The following is a 20,690-nucleotide window of genomic DNA, read 5'->3' as shown; positions in this document are numbered from 1 at the left end:
GATACAAACTTTCTTGTTGTCATTTAAAGCTCTTCAAAATCTGGGTCCATTAAATCTTTCTAGATTGATTCCAGGATATTTATCATCCACTCGACCTTCTAGTAAATTAGATTTCTTCTTATTCCCCATGCAAAACATTGCTATATCTCACCTCCATACCTTTACCACATAGAATACTTTCCCTTCTGACATTCCCTTCTAAGAAACTTAGCTCTCTCTTCAATACTCAGCTAAAATGACTTCTACATATTTTTTGCTGATTCTCCCAGTTGTAACTACTCTCATTCCCTCCATGATAATTCTTTATATTTTATGGTATATGTTCATTATTTACTCAGCTGTGAATAAATTGTTTCTTAGTAAAAACTAAGTTCTCTGAGTATGTTTTATTTTGTTTTTGTTATTTTATTCCAGAACCTAGTATAATAGAGAGTAACTACAAGTCAATGTTTGTGGAATAGATTAAAATAGAAGGGAGTTGAATGGAATGAGGTGAGATAGAGGGTGAAAGAAGGGAAGGAAGAGAAGATAAGGGAAGGGAAGAAAGGAAGAAAGGAATAAGCATTTAAATATCCCTTACTATATGCTAGGCCCTGGACCAAGTACTTTTAGACTGAAACATTAGAAACTAAGAGAAGATGGTAATTTATTCTGGAAATCAGGGAAGAGTAATTCTGTTGTAAGGAAAAGGGGGAAAGAGTAAGAATAAATTAGTTTCAGAAGAAGCAAGGTAGAAATAAATATATAGACCAAGAAAAAAACCTAATTGTCTAACTTGTAAATCATTTATTTAATCATCTATTACCCTTTTCTTTTCTTATGAATATTTTATTGTCCAGTAAATAGAGATTTTTCAATAATTACTGAATATTAAGGGAGTCTATTGATTATACAATTTTCGTAAATAACTACTAAGATGACATTTATAAATTAGTTTAAAAGTTTGTAAAGACTATTTATATATATCTTCTGACATTAAACTCTAGAATTTGTAGACTAGGTATAAGATCTATTACCTTATATTTTGACCTATAGAAGCTGAGACTCACATACTTGTCAAGTCACGACAATTAGTAATCAGATGTGAGGATTTCAACAAGGATTTTGGAAAATCCCTAGAGTTTATCCATAAGACAATTAAAGACAAAGACTAGTTACAGTCGCTAGAATCAACTATGACCATCTTTCTTTCTAAATTTTAATTGTCAGTGAAACTGTATCATAATTCACCTGCATCTTTTGTTTGCTCCTAGATTAAAGTCACATGATATTTTATACAGATGTTTTGTGTCAACTAGTAGATGGCAATCTTAGAATAAAGACCAGAAATTGAGCTTAGACAGTATAGAAGATCTTTCTCTTAAAATTTGTTGACCAAAGCTGGAGACCACATTTTAGGAAGTTCACTGACAATTAGTAAAATGTCCAGAGGCAAACAAACAAGGATGATGAAGAGCCCTGAGTTTAAGACATATGACTTAATTATGAGAAATGGAGGTGTTAAGCCTAGGGAAGGGAGACTAGGAAAATAGGTCAAACTAAAATAATAGAAGAGTAAGTTTAACTGTTTGTTTGCAGAATAAGAACAATGAATGAAGAGAGGTATTAGGCCTTGTAAGAAGGCAAGTTAGGAAGAAAAGAGAAAGGATGAGGAAGAAAAGGAAAAGGAAGAGAAGAATAGAAAGAAAGAAGAAAGAAAGAGAGGAGCAGAAAGGAGAAGAGAGAGGAAGGAGGGAAAGAAGAAGGAGAGAAGGAAGGAGAAAGAAGGAGAGGAGAAAGAAGGAAGAAGGAGGAAGAAGAAGGAAGGAGAGAAAGGAAGGAGGAAAGGAAGGAAGGAAGAAGGAAGGAAGAAGAAGGAAGAGAAGGAAAGAGAAGAGAAGGAAGGAAGAAGGAGGAAGGGAAGGAAAAGGAAGAAGGAAGAAGGAAGAAGAAAGGAGGAAGAGAGGAAAGAAGGAAGGAAAGAAGGAAGGAAGGAAGGAAGGAAGGAAGGAAGGAAGGAAGGAAGGAGGAGAAGAAGGAAGGAAGGAGGAAAGGAAAAAGGAGGAAGAAGAAGGAAGGAAGAAGGAAGAAGAGAAAGAAGAAAGAAGAAAGGAAGAAGAAAGAAAGAAAGAAGGAAGGAAGGAAAGAAAGGAAGGAAGAGGAAGGAAGGAAGGAAGGAAGAAAGAGAGAAAGGAAGAAAGAAGAAGAAGAAAGGAAGGAAGGAAGGAAGGAAGGAAGGAAGGAAGGAAGGAAGGAAGGAAGGAAGGAGGGAGGGAAGGAAGAAACGAGGGAGTAAGGAAGAGAGGAAGAGAGGAAGAAAGAAGTTTGCTAATACTTAGAACTATGCCAAAGTGGAATGGGCTTCCTTGACAGGAAATGGGCTCTCCTTCATTGGATCTTTAAAGTCTGGATAGCCACTTTTTGTATAAGTTCCAGTAAAGATTCTTTTTCAGAAAAGTTTTGAACTAAAAGACTCCTGAAATATTTCCCATTTCTGAAATTCTGAGATCCTTAGAATTCTACAATGTTATAATTTTTTTTTTATTTAATAGCCTTTTATTTACAGGATATATGCATGGGTAACTTTACAGCATTAACAATTGCCAAACCTCTTGTTCCAATTTTTTACCTCTTACCCCCCCACCCCCTCCCCTAGATGGCAGGATGACCAGTAGATGTTAAATATATTAAAATATAAATTAGATACACAATAAGTATAATGTTATAATTTTGAAAGGAACTCAGGGATCACCTAATCCATGCACCTTATTTTATAGAAGAGGAAACCGAAGCTTGAAGAATCTGGTCAAAACCACAGCAGCTAGTCTTTGGCAAAGCCTGAGTTGTTGTGGGCCGCAGTTGGACAAGATGTCACTGGTTACTTTTTCCACATAGTGAAATTATTCATTTGGGTATTGTAGAACTATGGGCTCACAGAGGAGAGAGGGCACTTGGAAAGAGAGACAGTGACTTTACCTCTTTGGGGACTCGTTTTCTTTAACTATCACATGAGGAGGTTGGGAATGATGTCTTTTGAGGTCTTTTCTAGCCCTAAATCTATGATTTATGGTCTCTTCTTTACAGAAAATTAGCGAACCATTGACACAGAATTAGGTTTAAGTTATTAGACAGGCCAATGTATTTGCACTTCTTTGTTAAGAGGGATGATGGGGGTGGAGGAGAAACAGTAAAACATCAATAAAATATTTAAATGTATAAGTATATTTATATAACAAATAAATATATTTAATAAGTATTACATGAGTACATCTGTGTAAACACCCATACATATATGTTCAGGAGAAGAGATGGCTATGTCTGCTAATCCCATGATCCACAAAGAGTTAATCAGCTTCTGATTTTGACTCACACACCACCCCCAGTGAGGAGGGAGGAACTGATATATAATTGGAAGTTGATGACATCATGCTTATAGGCAAAGCCAATGACAGCTCACCAGTCTGGGAATCTTCCTCAGGCTCTGGATGCATTCTGTCTGGCCCAGCTGTGAAGTGCTCTCATTCCTGAAAGCTGCTCATCCTATAGCCTGGCTGAGGAAGGAACAGAATTCCCTCTTCCAATATTTCAGTGTCGGTATGCTTACCACAAAATGGGTGTGGAGGGAATGAGAAGGACTCCTATATAAAAAGCTAAATGGGACCCACTGTTGGATCCTGACCTTAGGTAATCTGGGACACAGTATCCCCTTCCCTTCCAGTGCCTAAGTAGTAGGAAAACCTTTAAAATAGCTATAGATACCAGGTTAAGGGAGAAGCTGCTGGCCACCCCCTCCCTATTCTGTCTGAGGAGTTTCAAATGTTATCAACACATTTGGTGGGCCTAAGGGAATGGATAAGGTGAGGGTGAGCTGGGGCCCAAATTCAAGCAACATGTATTTGTTAAACTTTATGTGTCACACTGTGTTAGTATCTGGGAATAAAAAAAAAGGCGGGGGGAACAGTGCTTACATTGGAGGTAGGAACAGAGGGGAGGAAGTAAGAGAGAGAGTGAAAAAGCCAAAGTCAGAGAGAGAGACAGACAGACAGAGAGACAGACAGACAGAGAGAGAGAGAGAGAGAGAGAGAGAGACAGACAGAGAAAGAGAGAGAGACAGAGAGAGATAGAGAGAGAGAGAGAGAGAGACAGAGACAGAGACAGAGACAGAGACAGAGAAAGACAGAAACAGAGACAGAGAGAGAGACAGAGACAGAGAGAGAGCGACAGAAACAGACTCAGAGAGAGAGACAGGGAGAAGGAAAGAGAAAGGGAGAGGGAGAAGCAGAGGCAGGGGCAGAGGGAGAGGTAGAAAAAGAGGGAAAAAAGAAGAGAAATATGGAGAGAATGAGAGAGAAAGAGAGAGGGAGGAGAAAGGAGAGAAAAAGAGAGACAGAGGCAGAACAAGAGAAAGATACAGAAAACAAGAGGGAGAAAGGGGCAGGGGAGAAAAAGAGAGACAGAGGTAGAGAGAAGAGAGAGACAAAGCGATAGAGACAGAGAGACAGAGGTAGGGAAAGGAGAGAAAGAGAAAGAGAAGAAGAGAAAAGAAGGGAGGGAGAGACAGAGAAAAAAATACAGACAAAATAAGTACAAAGTGATTGGAAGAGGCACCAACCACTGGAGGATCAGTGGCTTTGCATAGAATGTAGCATTTGAGCTGGATTTTTGAAGGGTATCAGGAGTTGTAAAAACAAAGCAATGCATCTCAGCCATGAGTAGTGGACAGAGATCCGACCTTAAAATCAGGAAAATCTGGATTCACTTTGTACCTTAGATTCATACTGGCTGTATGAGCCTAGACAAGTCCCTTTTCAGTACAACATTTTAAGATTGTTAAGTTACAGCACGATTGCAGCCTTTACAAGTAGAAAGAGCTGCCTCATTAGATATTCCCTTTACTGCTGAAAGCCCAGGTCAGTACAATTTCTAAGCATGGCTGAAGCAGCTTCAGACATGCCAGGGTCTGCCCTCTCCTCTGCAGCCCTTAGTTCACTCTTCTTTTAAAGACTTAACTCTGTTTCTAGTCAGGTAAAGCCTAATGACTGACTGGACCAATCCAGACAGCTGCCTTCCAGCTACTGTCTGTACCAGGGCTCAGCCAGACCCCCTGTCTCTGTGCACAGCAAGTTCTTGTTAGCATTTCCTGAGAACAAACTTCAAAGATAAAACCAAATCGAGCCTTATGCATTTTGCATTGACTGACTGAGAATGACAGGAGAGACTTTTTTAGAACTAGAAGCACCTAAAGAATATCTGAGCTGACCCAGAGATTTCACAGGTGTGGAACTGAGGACCTGAGGGGCAAAATTACTTGTCCAAGGTTCACCTCTATTAATGGCAGACTCAAAAGCAGAACCCAGATTTCTTAATTTCCAATCCATTGTTCTTTGCCCAATCCATATTTGAAAATTTTAAAATAGATATAATATTTATAATTATATTATATATTGTTATATCATCACATATGTTATATATTTAAAATATTGTTATATACAGATATATAGCCGCAACCCTCTAAAACAGTAACAAGAATGCAGAATTTGTAACCATAAATCTTAGAATTTGAGCTAGAAGAGACTTTGGAGCCCATCTAGTCCCATCTATATCTGAAAAAGAAATAGAATTAAAGAAACCTGACTTCCCCCTGATGACAGCCTTTATGGCCACCCTTGCCAGTTCTGACTTCATTCATTCATTCCTCTCGAATGAGTGGCTGAAATAGGAGAATTAGAATGCTCTTTGCTCCTTGTTATCACTTCCAGATTCTCCCCCTTCCTCCATCACTCAGTTACATCTCTTTCTCTGAGGTTTATGTTATTCCTATCTACCACCCAGCCAAAATCTTGGTAGCTGGTGTTTTCAGGCCGCCAAGTCATTCTTGCTTTCTTCCTCAATGAGTTTGATACCTTACAATTTTTTCTCTTCCTCAACTCCTGTCCTCATACTTGGGGACTTCAGTATACATATTGACTCTCCTTCAAATACTCTACTTAATTCTTCAATATCCTCACCTCCCACGACTGTGTTTTCCATTCTACCTCAGTTACATACAAAGATGATCATATCCATAATTTATGCTCTCACCCACACAAAATGTCATGTTCAAGAATTCTGAAATCCCTTTATCCAGTCATAGATAATTGGTTCTTCACTTTTTTCTCTGTCTTCCCTTATACAGGCCTATTCTTTACCTCTACCATGCCCTCCAGTCCCTTGATCCCTCATTTCTCTCTCAGACCGTCTCCCATGCACTAACCACTCTCTACTCTTTTCCCCAAATTGACCACTTGGTAAACCAATTCAACTCCACATTGTCGTCCTCTCTTTGATAGTGATAGGGTCATTATCACCCTAAGTCAGCCAAGTTTAGCATTGGATCATTCTTGCCATTCACTGCCTTCACTCCTACATTTGTACTCTTGAATGCAGGAGAAAATCATTCAATCATTCTGACTGGGTTCCCTACAAATTTATGTTATACAATCCCAACTGGGTCCTTGCTGCTGCCAGGTAATATTACCATATCTCCCTTATCAACTTACTCTCCCACTCCCCAAAACAACTCTTCCAAACCTTCTCATTCCTCCACAAACCTCCCGTAGTTCTCTCTTTGCTCCACTTTCTCAGCTGAGAAACTCACCTCATATTTTATGGAAATGATTGAGACCTCTTGCCACGAATATCCTCTTCTCCCCTTTTATTTATCTCCTATCACTGTTACCTTATGTCACTCTCTTCTCCATCCCTGTTTCACATGATGAAGTGGTCTTACTTCTTACCAAGCTAATCTCTCTCTATTTTCTAATCTCCTTTTTTTTTATTTAATAGCTTTTTATTTACAGGTTATATGTATGGGTAACTTTACAGCATTAACAATTGCCAAACCTCTTGTTCCAATTTTTCACCTCTTACCCCCCACCCCCTCCCCCAGATGGCAGGATGACTAGTAGATGTTAAATATATTAAAATATAAATTAGATACACAATAAGTATACATGACCAAACTGTTATTTTGCTGTACAAAAAGAATCAGATTCTGAAATATTGTACAATTAGCTTGTGAAGGAAATCAAAAATGCAGGTGGGCATGAATATAGGGATTGGGAATTCAATGTAATGGTTTTTAGTCATCTCCCAGAGTTCTTTCTCTGGGCGTAGCTGGTTCAGTTCATTACTGCTCCATTGGAAATGATTTGGTTGATCTCCTTGCTGAGGATGGCCAGGTCCATCAGAACTGGTCATCATATAGTATTGTTGTTGAAGTATATAATGATCTTCTGGTCCTGCTCGTTTCACTCAGCATCAGTTCGTGTAAGTCTCTCCAGGTCTTTCTGAAATCATCCTGTTGGTCATTTCTTACAGAACAATAATATTTCTCTAATTTCTAATCTCAAGTGATCCCATTCCATCCCATCTCTTCCAATAAGTTATCTCTCTTTCTGTTATCCTCACTCTCACTTATTTTCAATTAATTTCTTCCTCTGGAGTGGCCTATTTCCTACTACCTATCAACATGCCCATGTCTCCCCTGCTCTTAAAAAAAAATATCTCTTGACCCTTCCATCCCCAATACCTATCATCCTATATCTCTTCTGTCCTTTGTAGCTAGACTGAAAAGGCTGTCTATAATAGGTATTTCCATCTTCTCTCCTCTGACTCTTCTTAACCCCTTATAATCTGGTTTCCAAGCTCCTTATTCCCCTGAAACTGTTTCTCTTAATTGCCAAACCCAATGCCTTTTTTCAGTTCTCATTCCTCCTTGACTTTTCTGCAGCCTTTTAACACTATTGATTACTCTCTCTCCCTTAATACTTTAAGTTTTCAGTCCACCATATTCTCTTGATTTTCCTCCTACTTAACTGATTTCTCCTTCTCAGTCTCCTTTGCTGGATCCTCCTCCAGTTCACACCCTCTAACTCTAGGTTTCCCTCAGGGTTTAATTCTGGGCCCTCTTTTCTTCTTCCTCTATATCACTTGGATCTCATCAGCTCCTAAGAATTTAATTCTATCTCTATTATAATGATTCTCAAATATACTTTTCCTACCCCCATCTCTTGGCTGACCTCCAATCTCCCATTTCCAGATATCTTTCACATATCTCAAACTAGATTTTAAGCTTTTGTCTTAAACTCAATCTGTCCAAAACAGAACTCATTATCTTTTTCTCTAAACCCTCTTCTTTTTTCCCTTCTACTACAGAGGGCAACAGCATCTTCCTATTCCCTCAGGCTTGCAACCTAGGAGTCATCCTGGGTTTCTCATTTTCTCTTACCCCCCCCCCCCCCCCCCTCCCGCCAAGTGTTGCCAAGACTTATCAATTTTACCTTTGCAAGATTTTCCAAAAATGTCCTGTTTTCTCTTCTAGAGCTGGCTCTCATCAACTCTGCCTTGCCTATTGCCAATAGTCTGGTGGTAGATCTGTTTGCCTCTAGTCTCTTCCCACTCTGGTTCATCCTCCATTCAGCCACTAAAATGAGTTTCCTAAAATGTAGGTCTGTCATATCACTCCCCTACTCACTAAATTCATTGGTTCCTTATGGCCTCCAAGAGCAAATACAAAGTTCACTATTTGGATTCAAATCCCTTACCTCTTATCTTTTCAATTTTCTTACACCTTACTCCTGAACAAGTATTTTTTGATCCAAAGACACAAGTCCTAACGGTTCCATAAACAATATCTCTCAGCTCTAGCTCTGGGCATTTTCTCAGGCTGCCCCCATGCCTGGAACACTCTCCCTCCTCTGTCCCAACTATTGATCTTTTGACTTCCCTTTAAGTCCCTACTAAAATCCCACCTCCTTTAGGAAGCCTGTCCCGACCCCTCTTAATTCAAGTGTCTTCCCTTTGGTAATTATTTCCCATTTATCCTGTCTATAATTTGCTTTGTATATTTGTTTGCATGTTGTCTTCCCCATTAGATTGCCAGCTCTTTATCTTTTACTTCTTTTTTGTAACCCATGACTTAGTGCCTGGTACTTGATTGGTGGATTGATTAATATTATGTATTATTAGCTGCTATGTCCCTAAAAAGTCATCAACCCTTCCTTAAAGACTCCTATTGAGGACAAGAGACAGGAGAGAGAACCCATAGCCTCCAAAGGCCATCCATTCTACTCTTGAATAATTATGATTTTTATGAAATTTTAAATTATATTAAACTGAAATGTATTACTCTATACCTTCCAGATGATGCTTCTGGTTTTACTCTCCAGAGCCAAGCAGAACAAATCTAATCCTTTTTCTATCTAACAAATCTTCAAATACTTGCAGGCAGCTATCATATTCCACCTGTGTTCTCTGTACTAAATGTCACCAGTTCCTCCAACCAATTTTCTCAGGGCATGATCACGAGTCCTTCAAAAGCTGCCTATCCAATCCCAGATGCTCTTCAAATCACTGATAAATGATCTTTTTAGCAACTGATCATTCTCAAGATAAGCCCAAAGCCCCAAACTTGATTTCAAATCCCTGTCCCACTATATGCTACCTATATAACTTTCTAACTCTCTAAATCTCAACTTTTTTATCTGTAAAATGGGAGTGTTAGTTTAAATCAGGGTAGCTTAACCTTCTTTGTGTCATGAAAACAGTAATCTGGTGAAGCCCTCTCAAAATGCTTCTCAATAATAGAAGGAAATACATACAAATCTCAGTTAGAGGTTAGAGGGAAAGATATAATTGTCCTCACCAAAACTCACTGATCAAGGAATCCATGAGTTCCAATTTTAGAAACCCTGATCTATCTCAAAGTTTCTTAAACTGTAGTTTGCAAATCAATGTGAGGTTGTGTGACTGAAAGTGAAGGTCACAAAATTATGATTTATTCTCAGTAAATTTTGATTTGTATACCTATGCACAGTGCACCCGTAATGTCTCCGGAGGTAAATCTACTGTCTTATTCTGAGAATGCTGAGCTCTTACACCAGCTGCCACTCATTACTGTGTACTTCCCAAACCCAACACAACACAGAAGTTCTTGGAAAAGCATTAGGAATAGATGTTAGTAGTCTGCTCTGGTCTGCTGCTTGGCTGTTCTGATCTTGCTACTGCCTAAAGAGGCAGAGACATCAAGGAGGAGAAGACATTTTAAAAGCAGATAGTCTCCTGCTAGAGTCCAGCTTCTTCACCAACACCACGGCATAGGAAGAACGTCAGAGTTCAGATAGTGTCCCAACATAACAACGGACTGCTCTCCCAAAATGTTTCTTTTGCCCCCTTAAATTTTTACTTAGACTATTTCTCACTGTCCATTCCCAGTGACATCCCCTCAATAAAACTCTTCTTGTAACTTGTAACTTGTAACTCTTCTTCAACAAATATAGTTAAGCCAGTACATTTATTGGTTCCACACCTGTAGTCCACTTCTCTGCTAAGAGTTAACATATGTGTTTTATTATCTGTCCTGTAAAGTCATCATTGGTCATTACATTGGTTACATTTTGGAAGTCTTTCAATGTTGTTTCCCTTTAGTGTAGTTACAGAGTAAAAAAATCTCCTGATTCCGTTTATTGCATTCTACATGACTTCACTCAAGTCTTTCCATGTTTCTCTGAATTCTTCATGTTGATCATTTCCATTATTGTAATTGTTTGGTTATTTTTCAGTCATGTCTTTCTCTTCTTGACTTCTCTTTCTTGACAAAGATACTGGAGTGGTTTTCCATTTCTTTCTCCAGCTCATTTTACAAATGAGGAAACTGAGGCAAATAGAGGTAAGTAACTTTTCTAGGTTCATGGAGCTAATAAGTGCCTGAGGCAGATTTGAATTTAGGAAGAGGAGTCTTTCTGACTCCAAACCTGGTGCTCTATACACTGTACCACCTCATTTCTGCCCCCTCATTTCCCATAACTCAATAGTATTCCATTGTATTTATATGCTATAATTTGCTCAGCCATTCCCCAACTGATGAACTCATTCTTTCCTTTCTATTCTTTGTCCAAAGTGTGTTTCTGAATAATTAGGAACTCTGAAGATATCTTCCTAGAGAAGCAGGGGTAGGTAGGTTCTCAAGACAGCCTCCTGAAGCTAATTTAACCTTTAAGGTACCAGAAACACAGCACTATTTTAGCCATACCTAACTATACATATATATAATTTATTTATATATAATTATATATATAATATTATGTTTATAGCACAGTTTTTAGGTTAGGTGATGCAGCACCAGGAACATTGGTATTGGAGTTAAATACCATGTATGTGAGCCTAGCTCTACTACTTATAAGCTGTGTGACCATAGGCAAATCGCTTAAACTCTCTGAGCCCATATTCCATAAAATGAGGCTAAAAATACTTGCCCTACTTATCTATCTCACATGGTCATTAAGGAGAAAGTTCTTTGTAAAGCTAAAAATGCTATATAGATACAGAGCTTATATGACCTTGGTTTATCCTACTGTCTGCTTTTCCTGACTCTGGCCTTTAAGGACTTTCAAGATATGTTATATGATTACTAGAAAATGAATGATCTCTATTCCTAATTTCAGGTCCTAGAAAACTGAGGGTGGGTTACTGCTGCTCTCCTCTTCCCTCCCCAACAGTGGATACTCCAGGGGTCCTCAAACTACGGCCCCCAGGCCAGATGCAGAAGCTGAGGACGATTATCCCCCTCATCCAGGGCTATGAAGTTTCTTTATTTAAAGGCCCACAAAACAAAGTTTTTGTTTTTACTATAGTCCGGCTCTCCAATAGTCTGAGGGACAGTGAACTGGCCCCCTATTTAAGAAGTTTGAGGACCCCTCAGACTCTAGAGTCTAGAGTGATGGAGAAGGATTGGGTATGAAATACTTCTGGTTGCAGTAATTCCTATCCCCATCCACTAGGACCTCAGCACTCAGTTCTGAGTGATTACTAAGCTGACTGCTCTAAGTTTGGAACCACAGATAGCTACTTGGCATTCTAGTTAATCAATAAGTTACGTATGTCCTCTTTTCACATGTCAAAGTGTGCAAAAGCATTATAGGATTCCTGCTTCCACACATTAGGGAGCCATATGTCCCACAAGTAGACAAAGAGAATAATTTAAGCCCCCTCCCTCTTTTCCACTTCACCCCTACACACAGACTGCAAGATGGGATCCACTCCTCTGCCAAATCCTTTGCTTTATGGATTGCTTTAGGCGTAGTATTCTGATCAACACTCCTCAAATACACACTGCTATCTTCTACCCACTACCCACCCTGCCATATCCTACTTGCCAAAGTTTCTCATTTGGACCTCTCATAACTCTCTAAAGATTCAAAAGTCTCAACTCCTGTTGATTGAGAGAAGTTTCTATTTCCCAGTATGTTTTGAATATCTTTTGATCCCATTCTCTGATCTTAAAGTTATTCTAGACTTTTCTTACTTTCCTGTGACCTGAGGACAGTGATAAAAGATCACAGATGTCAGGGGACCATAGATGAGAAGCTGAAAGGTAACTCAGATGGTTAATTGAGGCCCAGAGAAATTGAGTGACTTTCCAGGATCTCATAGATAGTAAATATTAGAGGTGGGGCTCATGGAAGATCTTGTTGCTTCCCCCATCCAAAACCCCTTGTACGTAGCATCATGCTGTCTTGGAGGGCTCACAGATCTGTGCCCCTTCCTTCTCATTGTAAGGTGGAGTAGTACGGGATCTGGATAAATCTAAAATTAGCAATGTATGACTCCAGGAACCAATGGAAGCAGTTTTGTTTCACTGTATGTTGCTGCACATCCTGGCAGAATTTGCAGCAGCCCTGAAGATGTTTCAGACATAGTGTTATATACAACATAATAGAGCAGTTTTGCCATAAGGTGGTATAGATATGGAATCTCCAACTAGCTGAATGCAAATACCAGTCCAGCCAGGAGGCTGACTTCATTGATTATCCCCTGATAGCAGCTGTCACATCCCCCAAAAAGGATGGATTAAAGCTAGTGACTAACCTTGCCCCTGCCAGTCTGTCAGTAACCCCTTTGAAGTTTTCACAATTCATCAGCACTCCCTTTCCACATAATGCATTGCCACACCCCTTCACCATAGTCTATTGGTGCCCTTCTTAAGGTCCCCCTTATTCCCTTCCCTTCCCTTCTCTTCTCTGCTTTCTCTTCTCTTCTCTTCTCTTCTCTCTCTCTCTCTTTCTCTCTCTCTCTGTCCCTCTCCCTCTCTCTCCCTCCCTCCCCCTCTCGCTGTCTCTCTTTTTCTCTCTGTGTGTCTCTCTCTCTCCCTTTCTTTCTCTCTCTCTCTCTCTCTCTCTCTCTCACAAAGACATCTCTCTTATTTCTGTCTCTTTCTCTGTCTCTCTTTGAAAGAGAGAAAGAGAATTGAGAGAGGGAGAGAGAAAGGGAGGGAGGAAAGGAGGGAGGGAGAGAGGGAGGGAGGGAAGGAGAGAGAGAGAGAGGAGAGAGAGAGAGAGAGAGAGAAGAGAGAGGGAAAGGGAGATATACAGAGGGAGGGAGGGAGGGAGGGAGGGAGGGAGGGAGAGAGAGAGAGAGAGAGAGAGAGAGAGAGAGAGAGAGAGAGAGAGAGAACGAGAACAGCAACAGACTCTCACATTCTTAGAGGTCAGTATGATCTCCCTCAGTCTGATGTAAACAGCAGCCTCTATTATCACAACCAATTCTAGAAGATGTTTCTATGATCCACCTGTGAGTCTCATGGGTCCACCTATAATAAGTTGAACTATGATGTTGGAACTCAGAGGGGACTTAAAAATCTGATCACATTCCACTCATCACTTTACAGATAAAGAAATTGAAGCTCAGAGAGGTAAAGACATTTTCCCATGGCCACATAGCTTGTTCAGTGTAGAACTGGGGCAAGAATCGGGGTGCTCCTGTCTACCATTCCAGTGTTCTTTCTGCTATGATTTCTTCCTACTGTCATGAGGAAGAAAGCCTGTATTTGATCACAGTACTGAGCCTTTCTTTTCTTGTGACTCCAAAGCAAGGATTTATGCCCTTCCTTCAGTTATCCCTATATATATGGAAGCAAGACATCAAAAAATCCCAGTATCTATATTTAGAATTCATCTGTTCTCCCATTCCTCTTCTATATTTTATACTCTCTCACCCCCAGATTTGCAAAAAAAAAAAAAATTATATATCATTCATCATTCTCCCTCCGTGGCTGCTAAAGAGCATAAAATCCCTCCACTTCTTTCCATCACCACTCCCACTTTCCATCTTCTTCCCCACCCTCACCTCTGCTGCCCCAGCACCCTGTTCAACCTAGAAAATAGGTTCTTTGTGTGACATCATCCTCTAGCTCCCTGGCTCTCCAAGAGTTACTTAGGCAATCCCTGCTCCTCCAGAAGATACTGTCCAATTGCCAAGCAACCTACAGCTGTCCAATCACAGCACTCAGAGATGATGTCATGTTGAGAGCCGAACAGTGGTGCTGATGTTGAGAGAAGCCCAGAGCTCCACTAATTGAGGGAGTGAGGAAGCAAGCAGCTCACCACTAACTGGGTTGGGGTAAGTAGAAAACAAATACCAATGCTTAGGGCATCTCTAAAAAAAAAAAAAAAAAAAAAAAAAAAAAAAATTAAAGTCATAGGGAAGGTTGGGGGAGGGAGGAACTAGGCAGCTAAATAGCACAGTGAATCTATTATGTTGCTGCTAGTTTACTCAATCTATTAAACTTTGTTGGATTCTTAGAGCAGTGAGAAGTGTAAGTAATAAAATAATGAGTATCTGTAGAAGGAAAAGCTTAAGTTCCAAGCTTTGTCCGCGTTCTGGAGGTAGGGGTGGAGTCACTTGGGACCAGGAGTTGGGGATTCTTTAATTTCTTGTGTCTATGAGGGATTTTTGTTCAGAAAGCATTATTAAGGAAAGAAAAAGATTTATTTAGTTGAAAGCCCACTCTTGTCATTAATTCTGTCCCCCTTCTAGCTTTTCTGATCCTCTTACTAAATCAAATGGAAAGCTACTTCTTTTACCTATCCAGCCTCACCCATCACCTCTCTTTTTGTTCCTCTGCTCTCTTTTTCTCTTCCTTTTTCCTTTCTTATTTTTCTTCTCCTGTCTCCTTTTCTCTACCTTTGTCCTACATTACTTTTTCACCTGACTTTCACTGCACTAGGGAATATCAGTTTCCTTCCCAGTGGAGGCTTTTCTTTCTACCTATTCCCCTTGCCCCACCCCAGCCTGAGGGCAACCTGCCCTCAAGAGTAGAATGACCCATGTAGGTTCCCCACTTGTAGGGAACAGAGGGACCACGCCCCCACAGCTTCTCTCCTGCAGGAGCAAGCATCCTACCTCTGACACACTGCCCCAGCCACCTATAGGTGCATCATAGATGGGTTACCAAAAAAGCAGGGATGTCCAGTTATGAGATATAAGACACGTGGCCAGGCTTTCTTTGTTCTACTCCCCTTGTACAGACTCTGTAAAGTAGAGGAGACTCACTGTACAAAAATGGAGCATCTCTGAAGCCTTTGCAGAGTCTGAAATGCTTCTGAAAGATATCCCTGAGTGCTCTCTTGGGAGTTTCCTGTGAAAGAATGTCCCAAGATCCCTTTCTTAGGTGTTTTCACTTGGAAGACCTTCTTCCAGCTGGGTTCCAACAGCAGTATTGATTGAGAAGCCCCTATCTTTCCCTCTCAAAGGCTCTGTCCTCTTTTATTTCTTTGGACAGCCTTAGTAGTGGAGGCTACTCACTAGAACATCCCAAGACAAATTGAACTATTGGATGGGAATGATTGGAGCCAAATTATTTGAGCTCTTAGATCAGGTGGAGCTGCTGTATAGGTTAAAGTGGCAAGAAATAAGGGAACTTTGACTCACTCAGAGACAGAGTTAGCTAAACTCTGGAGATATTGTAGCCATCTCTGGGGAAAGAAAGCCATCTTCACACCAGATAGAATGCTTTGAGGAATGAAATCATCCTAGTTTAAAAAAAAAAAAAAAGGAGGAAGCCATGATGCCATTGATTTTCTTAGGTTAGAGTTAGAGTTCCAGGTACTGCCCTCTCTCCCCCCACACACCCTAGAATATAAGATCTTTGAGGGCAGGGTCTGTTTCATTCTTGTCTTTATATTCTTAGTGCTTTATACATTGCTGTATATATAGTGGGTGCTTAATAACATTTTGTTTATTTATTGAAGGGGGAAAAAACAAGTCTTAGATTCAGAACCTGCCTGCACTCCCACTTCCAAATAACCAAAGAGGGGCTGGCTCATATCCAGCTCATCCTTAAGTGTTGATCTCTACCTCTTTCTGAAACCTACGCTGAACCAATCAAGTCCTAAAGCTCTCTCATCTCCTCAGAGTCACACCTTTGCAGCTTCATATCTCTGTCATTGGGGTCCCTTCCTGACCACCTGACAACTGGTTCAATCAGTGGGAAATTGTATGACTGCTGCCAGCCTCAACAATGGATATTTATATAGAGGGAGCTATTATCCTCCTAAGTCTAGTTTTCTAACTAGAACTGTAACTAAGGCAGAGCAACTGGGGCTTTGTCCTAGATTACAGAAATTTAGAAGGTGCTGACAGCACTTGAAATCCTTCAATAATATAGAAACAACTGATCTTAACACATAATTGGCTTAATAATTCTTGTAAATATGAAGTTAATAGGTGAAGCTCCTTTCTAAGCTTCTGAGAAAGCATAAGTGAAGCTTTCTCAGGTGTCATTTTTTTCTCTCACCACTTGAACAATCCAAAGTCACTATTTTCTTTGCCTTTTCTTAGGTACATTTTATGCCACTTAACCCCAGCACAAAAATTCCTTTCTCAATTTAGCAATTAACGGTACCCAACAATAGACTGAGAGATCTATTGAGTTAATGAGTTTCTCATCATTGGAAGTATTCAAGCAGAGATTAGATGACACTTGTCAGTAATTATTGCATTGAGTGGAAGGTTGAACTAAATGATGTTTAAAGAGTCCAACTTTATGAACTCATTTCTCATTTCAAATGAAGTTCAAGATATATCTCTCTTGTGATGTAGGGAAATGTTACCTGGAGAAGTATCTAAAAATAAAGAAAAGATTCACTGTTGTATTGTTTGCACAAGATTCTTAAAAGAATGGAAGAGGTGATAAGAGGGTCATTTTAGAGTTGTGCTCTAATAAGAGCTGTTGAGTTGCTTCTTTTTTTAATCTAAAAATTATTTTAGCACCAATAAAATGATTTAAGTATAGAATGAGTTGACCCCCTTTGGGAATCAAAACAGGAAATGTTCATCCTGCCAGACAAAGGATGAGATGTTAAGGACTTTAAGAAAATGACAAGGTATGAGAAAAAGGAATTTAGATGAGGAGCAGTGAAATAGCTGTGTCAGAGGACTTGGGTTTAAATCTTCTGTTTTACTAGCTAAATGATCTTGAGCAAATCACTTTGTTTCTATGAGCCTCATTTTCCTTCAAGCTGAGGGGAATTAGGAATATTTTCCAGCTCTAAGATTCATTGTTTGTGGAAATAAAATGGGAGAGACAACTATGAAGACAGAACAAAGGAGAGTCTACATGACTCTAACCATCTGGATGGAGAGTAGAAGAAACAATATATGGTGTACACGGTGCTAAACATTCAGATATTATCATCATCATCCAGATAATAATCAAATATTTCCAGAACCTCCAAGTCTTTTCTTTCAGCATGCCTCACTCCTGCCTCTTCAAGCATTTTCAAGCTGCTCCCTACCATTTATAGGTGAAAATATTTTTTAAATTTTGAAACCATTGTGTCTGGGGGCAGAGGTACCAAGAGGTATAGAGAAATATCAGTGTTTATTTGTTGTTGTTGTTATTAGTGGTGGTGATGGTGATGATTTTCAAAATTTGGGAGAATTAAGAGAGGGAATTGAAATATATTTAATGTCATTTTAAGTGGCTTTTATAGCACTCACATTAGCTTTGGAACAGGAATATATATTACCCATAACTAGGTTTGCTTGACTTTGTCTTTTTAACCCCAGTACCTTGTACATAGTAGGTGCTTAGTAGAAACTTCAAGAATTGCATTGAATTGGATATACCCATAATAATTGTCCTTTACCTCTATATGACAAGTCACAGTTTTTACAATTTTTCATTAGCCATTTGATCCTCATAACAAACCTGTGGTGTTGCCTGAAGGATAAGTTATTCCCAATAGAATGTAAGCTCCTTGAGGGTAGGAACATTTTCAGGGAGTTTCCTATTGGTTTTTAATCTCTAGTACCTATTTAACACAGTGCCTGCTACACAGTAGGTAGTTAATAAATATTTATTAGCCGTTAATTAGTTGATTAGGTCATAGAGCAAGGACTTGGAGGAAGCAGGAAAACAAATCTAGGTCTTCCAACTTCAAGTCTTGTGCTGTCTCTTTTGTATATTGGAAATATGTGAAAACCTGAAAGGAGGGTAGTATATAAAAGTTTACTATTTTTATATACTACTTTTGAGAATAAAAGTATTTTCTCTCTTTTTGCCCTAATTTTTTTTCTTTCCTACCTCATCTTCATATGTCTTCAACTACAGAAGTCCACCACTTATACCCCACTCTGCTATATATAACATACTGTACCTTCCCCCTAATTAAAAAAAATCACATCTTCATGTTCTATTTCTTCATTATCCTGTATACTAAGAAGGCTCTGGACCAGAAGCCATGACAGATGGGCATGGTACAATAAATAGAGCAGTCTAATGGTGAGACAATTTCAAAACAAGGGTCTTAGTTGACATATCCAGAGTGGGTGTGGGGATGCCTTTTAACTTTTGCTTCCATATATCAATAAATCTGAGATCTCATTGGTTTGAGTACTCTCTAACTAGGTAGCAAAGGGAGTAAGATACTGGTTATTTTCTCTTGGCTCTCCCAACTAAAGATAAAGATTACAAGTTTTCCATTTCTTTTCATTCTGTATGATTTTTTAAATTCTATCTTTCCATAAATTTTCCATAGAGGATCTCTTCAATGCAATGGACATTTTCCCCTAGGTCACTGACCTAGACTTGTAGGATCACAAGTATCAGTGCAGAACTCAGATACTCAATCTATCAGTCTTTGCTCCAAGTGCCATCCATTCCATGAACCTAGAATGGTTACATGTGTCCTTGACAAGCTATGTTGCTCCATTGTTTGTGGGCAAGCCATTATGAGTAGTCTGCTGCAGCCTTCACTGCTGACTACCATGCATCTTCTCTGCTGGAGAAGCTTTCACATTTCACCATTATGTTTTAAAATAAAAGACCTTGTGAGTTGGATGAGACTGTAGAGACCATCTAATCCAATCTATTCTCAAAAGGAATCCCTACTATAAAACTATAAAACTATAAACTCCTTTGTTTCACATTTAAAGGTCTTCACCATCTGTCTTCAAACTATCTTTAGACTGATTATACATTATTACTCCTCCTCAATTCACTCTACTTTCTAGCCAATCTGATTTGCTTGCTTTTTCATGTATATGACATTCCATTTCCTGGACCTGTATCTTTATACAGGCAGTCTCCAATGCATGGAATGTTCTTCCTTCAGATGACTACTTCTTGGAACCTGTAGCTTGCTTCACAATTCAATTCACGCGGCACTTTCTTCTAAAGGCATTTGATTTTGATACTTGTTAATCCTTTCTTTACCTCAGTCATTTTGCATACATCTTATATTTCCTTTGCTATTGGCATGATGTATCCACCTAATAAAATATAAACTTCCAGAGGGTGAAAGCTGAGATTTTTAAAGATTTTGCTACCCCAGTGCTAGCACAAATGTTTATTGATTGACTGAGTGATCCTTCATTGGTCATGTATGTGAATTTCCATTGTTCTTCTTCAGAGATAATGATGTGCCATGATTCTCAGCCACTCCCCTTAACCAAAAAAAAAAAAAAAAAAAAATTGGTATTAAAGAGATGGACCTGGGATCTTTGAAAGGCCATTTAATATGCCAAATGTAATCTTGCCCAGTCTCTTCTTCTTCTTCCTGGTTCAGTGTCAAATCTAGCTTATGGTTCATTGTACTGCCTAAGACAGATATTATTATATAAATCCAAAAGATGAAAATAGAGTCAGGTTGCCAAACCAAACCTAAAGGACTTGGCAAATTATGAAATTCAAGTAGGTAAGCCAAAATTAACATTCCTTACGAATGCAGGTCAAGTAAATATGCAGAGGTTGGTATCTAGATTTCAAACAATGAAAGTGGAATTGAAAGGGAAAGGAACCTGTACAGATTGAAGAAAAATTTCAGAAGCCCATAATAGCAAACAAATCCTCACAATAGAGAAATGAATGAGAATGTGGCTTGAGTTCAGGACAGAGGCATCTGGTCTTTTGTCTGAATTTTAGTCAACTACCTTTCCTAGTGAGAGTGGATAAAGACCAATAATCATGTGCAACTTTCCAAAATGAAGCAGGGCTCCCCATGTACTTGTGACTGATGACTAGAACAGAAGACAGAGCTAAATCATCTGAGTTGCACTAGTCCTAACATCTATTCTCTCCTAAAGTGATAATGGGCTAGCTCTAACCCACTCCTAAAATCAGCTTTCAATTCTTCTACTACCCAAGGCCACCTAACAGAAGTGCCTTCAGATCTGAGTTTTCCTAGAGGCAATGCTTTCATCCAAAGGAATGATTTAATAGTAGGTATTTTCAGCACCAGGGATAGTCCAATGGTATAGCCATTTTGAGGTCCCAGAGTTTTAGAACCCTTCCATTGAAACCATACAGATAGACATCTGCTTCATTTTAATAACGATAAGAATAATACATTCACGTGCCCTTTGATGTTCCTGAAATACACTCCTGACAACAA

At 39.3% G+C, this 20,690-nt stretch overlaps 1 protein-coding gene across 3 annotated transcripts in view; it reads left to right on the top strand.

Annotated features, from left to right (window-relative positions):
* Positions 1 to 3,475: 3,475 nt before the first annotated feature.
* STMN4 (stathmin 4) overlaps positions 3,476 to 20,690 on the top strand; it is a 41,846-nt gene continuing 24,631 nt past the window's right edge. The window contains exon 1 of one of the 3 annotated variants that reach the window (XM_031951455.1): positions 3,476 to 3,573. The gene's annotated coding sequence lies outside the window, so the exon portion shown is untranslated. Of the gene's footprint in view, positions 3,574 to 14,286; positions 14,416 to 20,690 lie in introns of those variants that run through there. The other 2 variants (XM_012539812.2, XM_003757788.3) reach the window with 2 other exon arrangements.

Source organism: Sarcophilus harrisii, chromosome 2 (genome assembly GCF_902635505.1).
Source record: "Sarcophilus harrisii chromosome 2, mSarHar1.11, whole genome shotgun sequence".
In the NCBI taxonomy this organism is placed as follows: Eukaryota; Metazoa; Chordata; class Mammalia; order Dasyuromorphia; family Dasyuridae; genus Sarcophilus; species Sarcophilus harrisii.
This window is presented reverse-complemented; position numbering and strand designations above follow the sequence as displayed.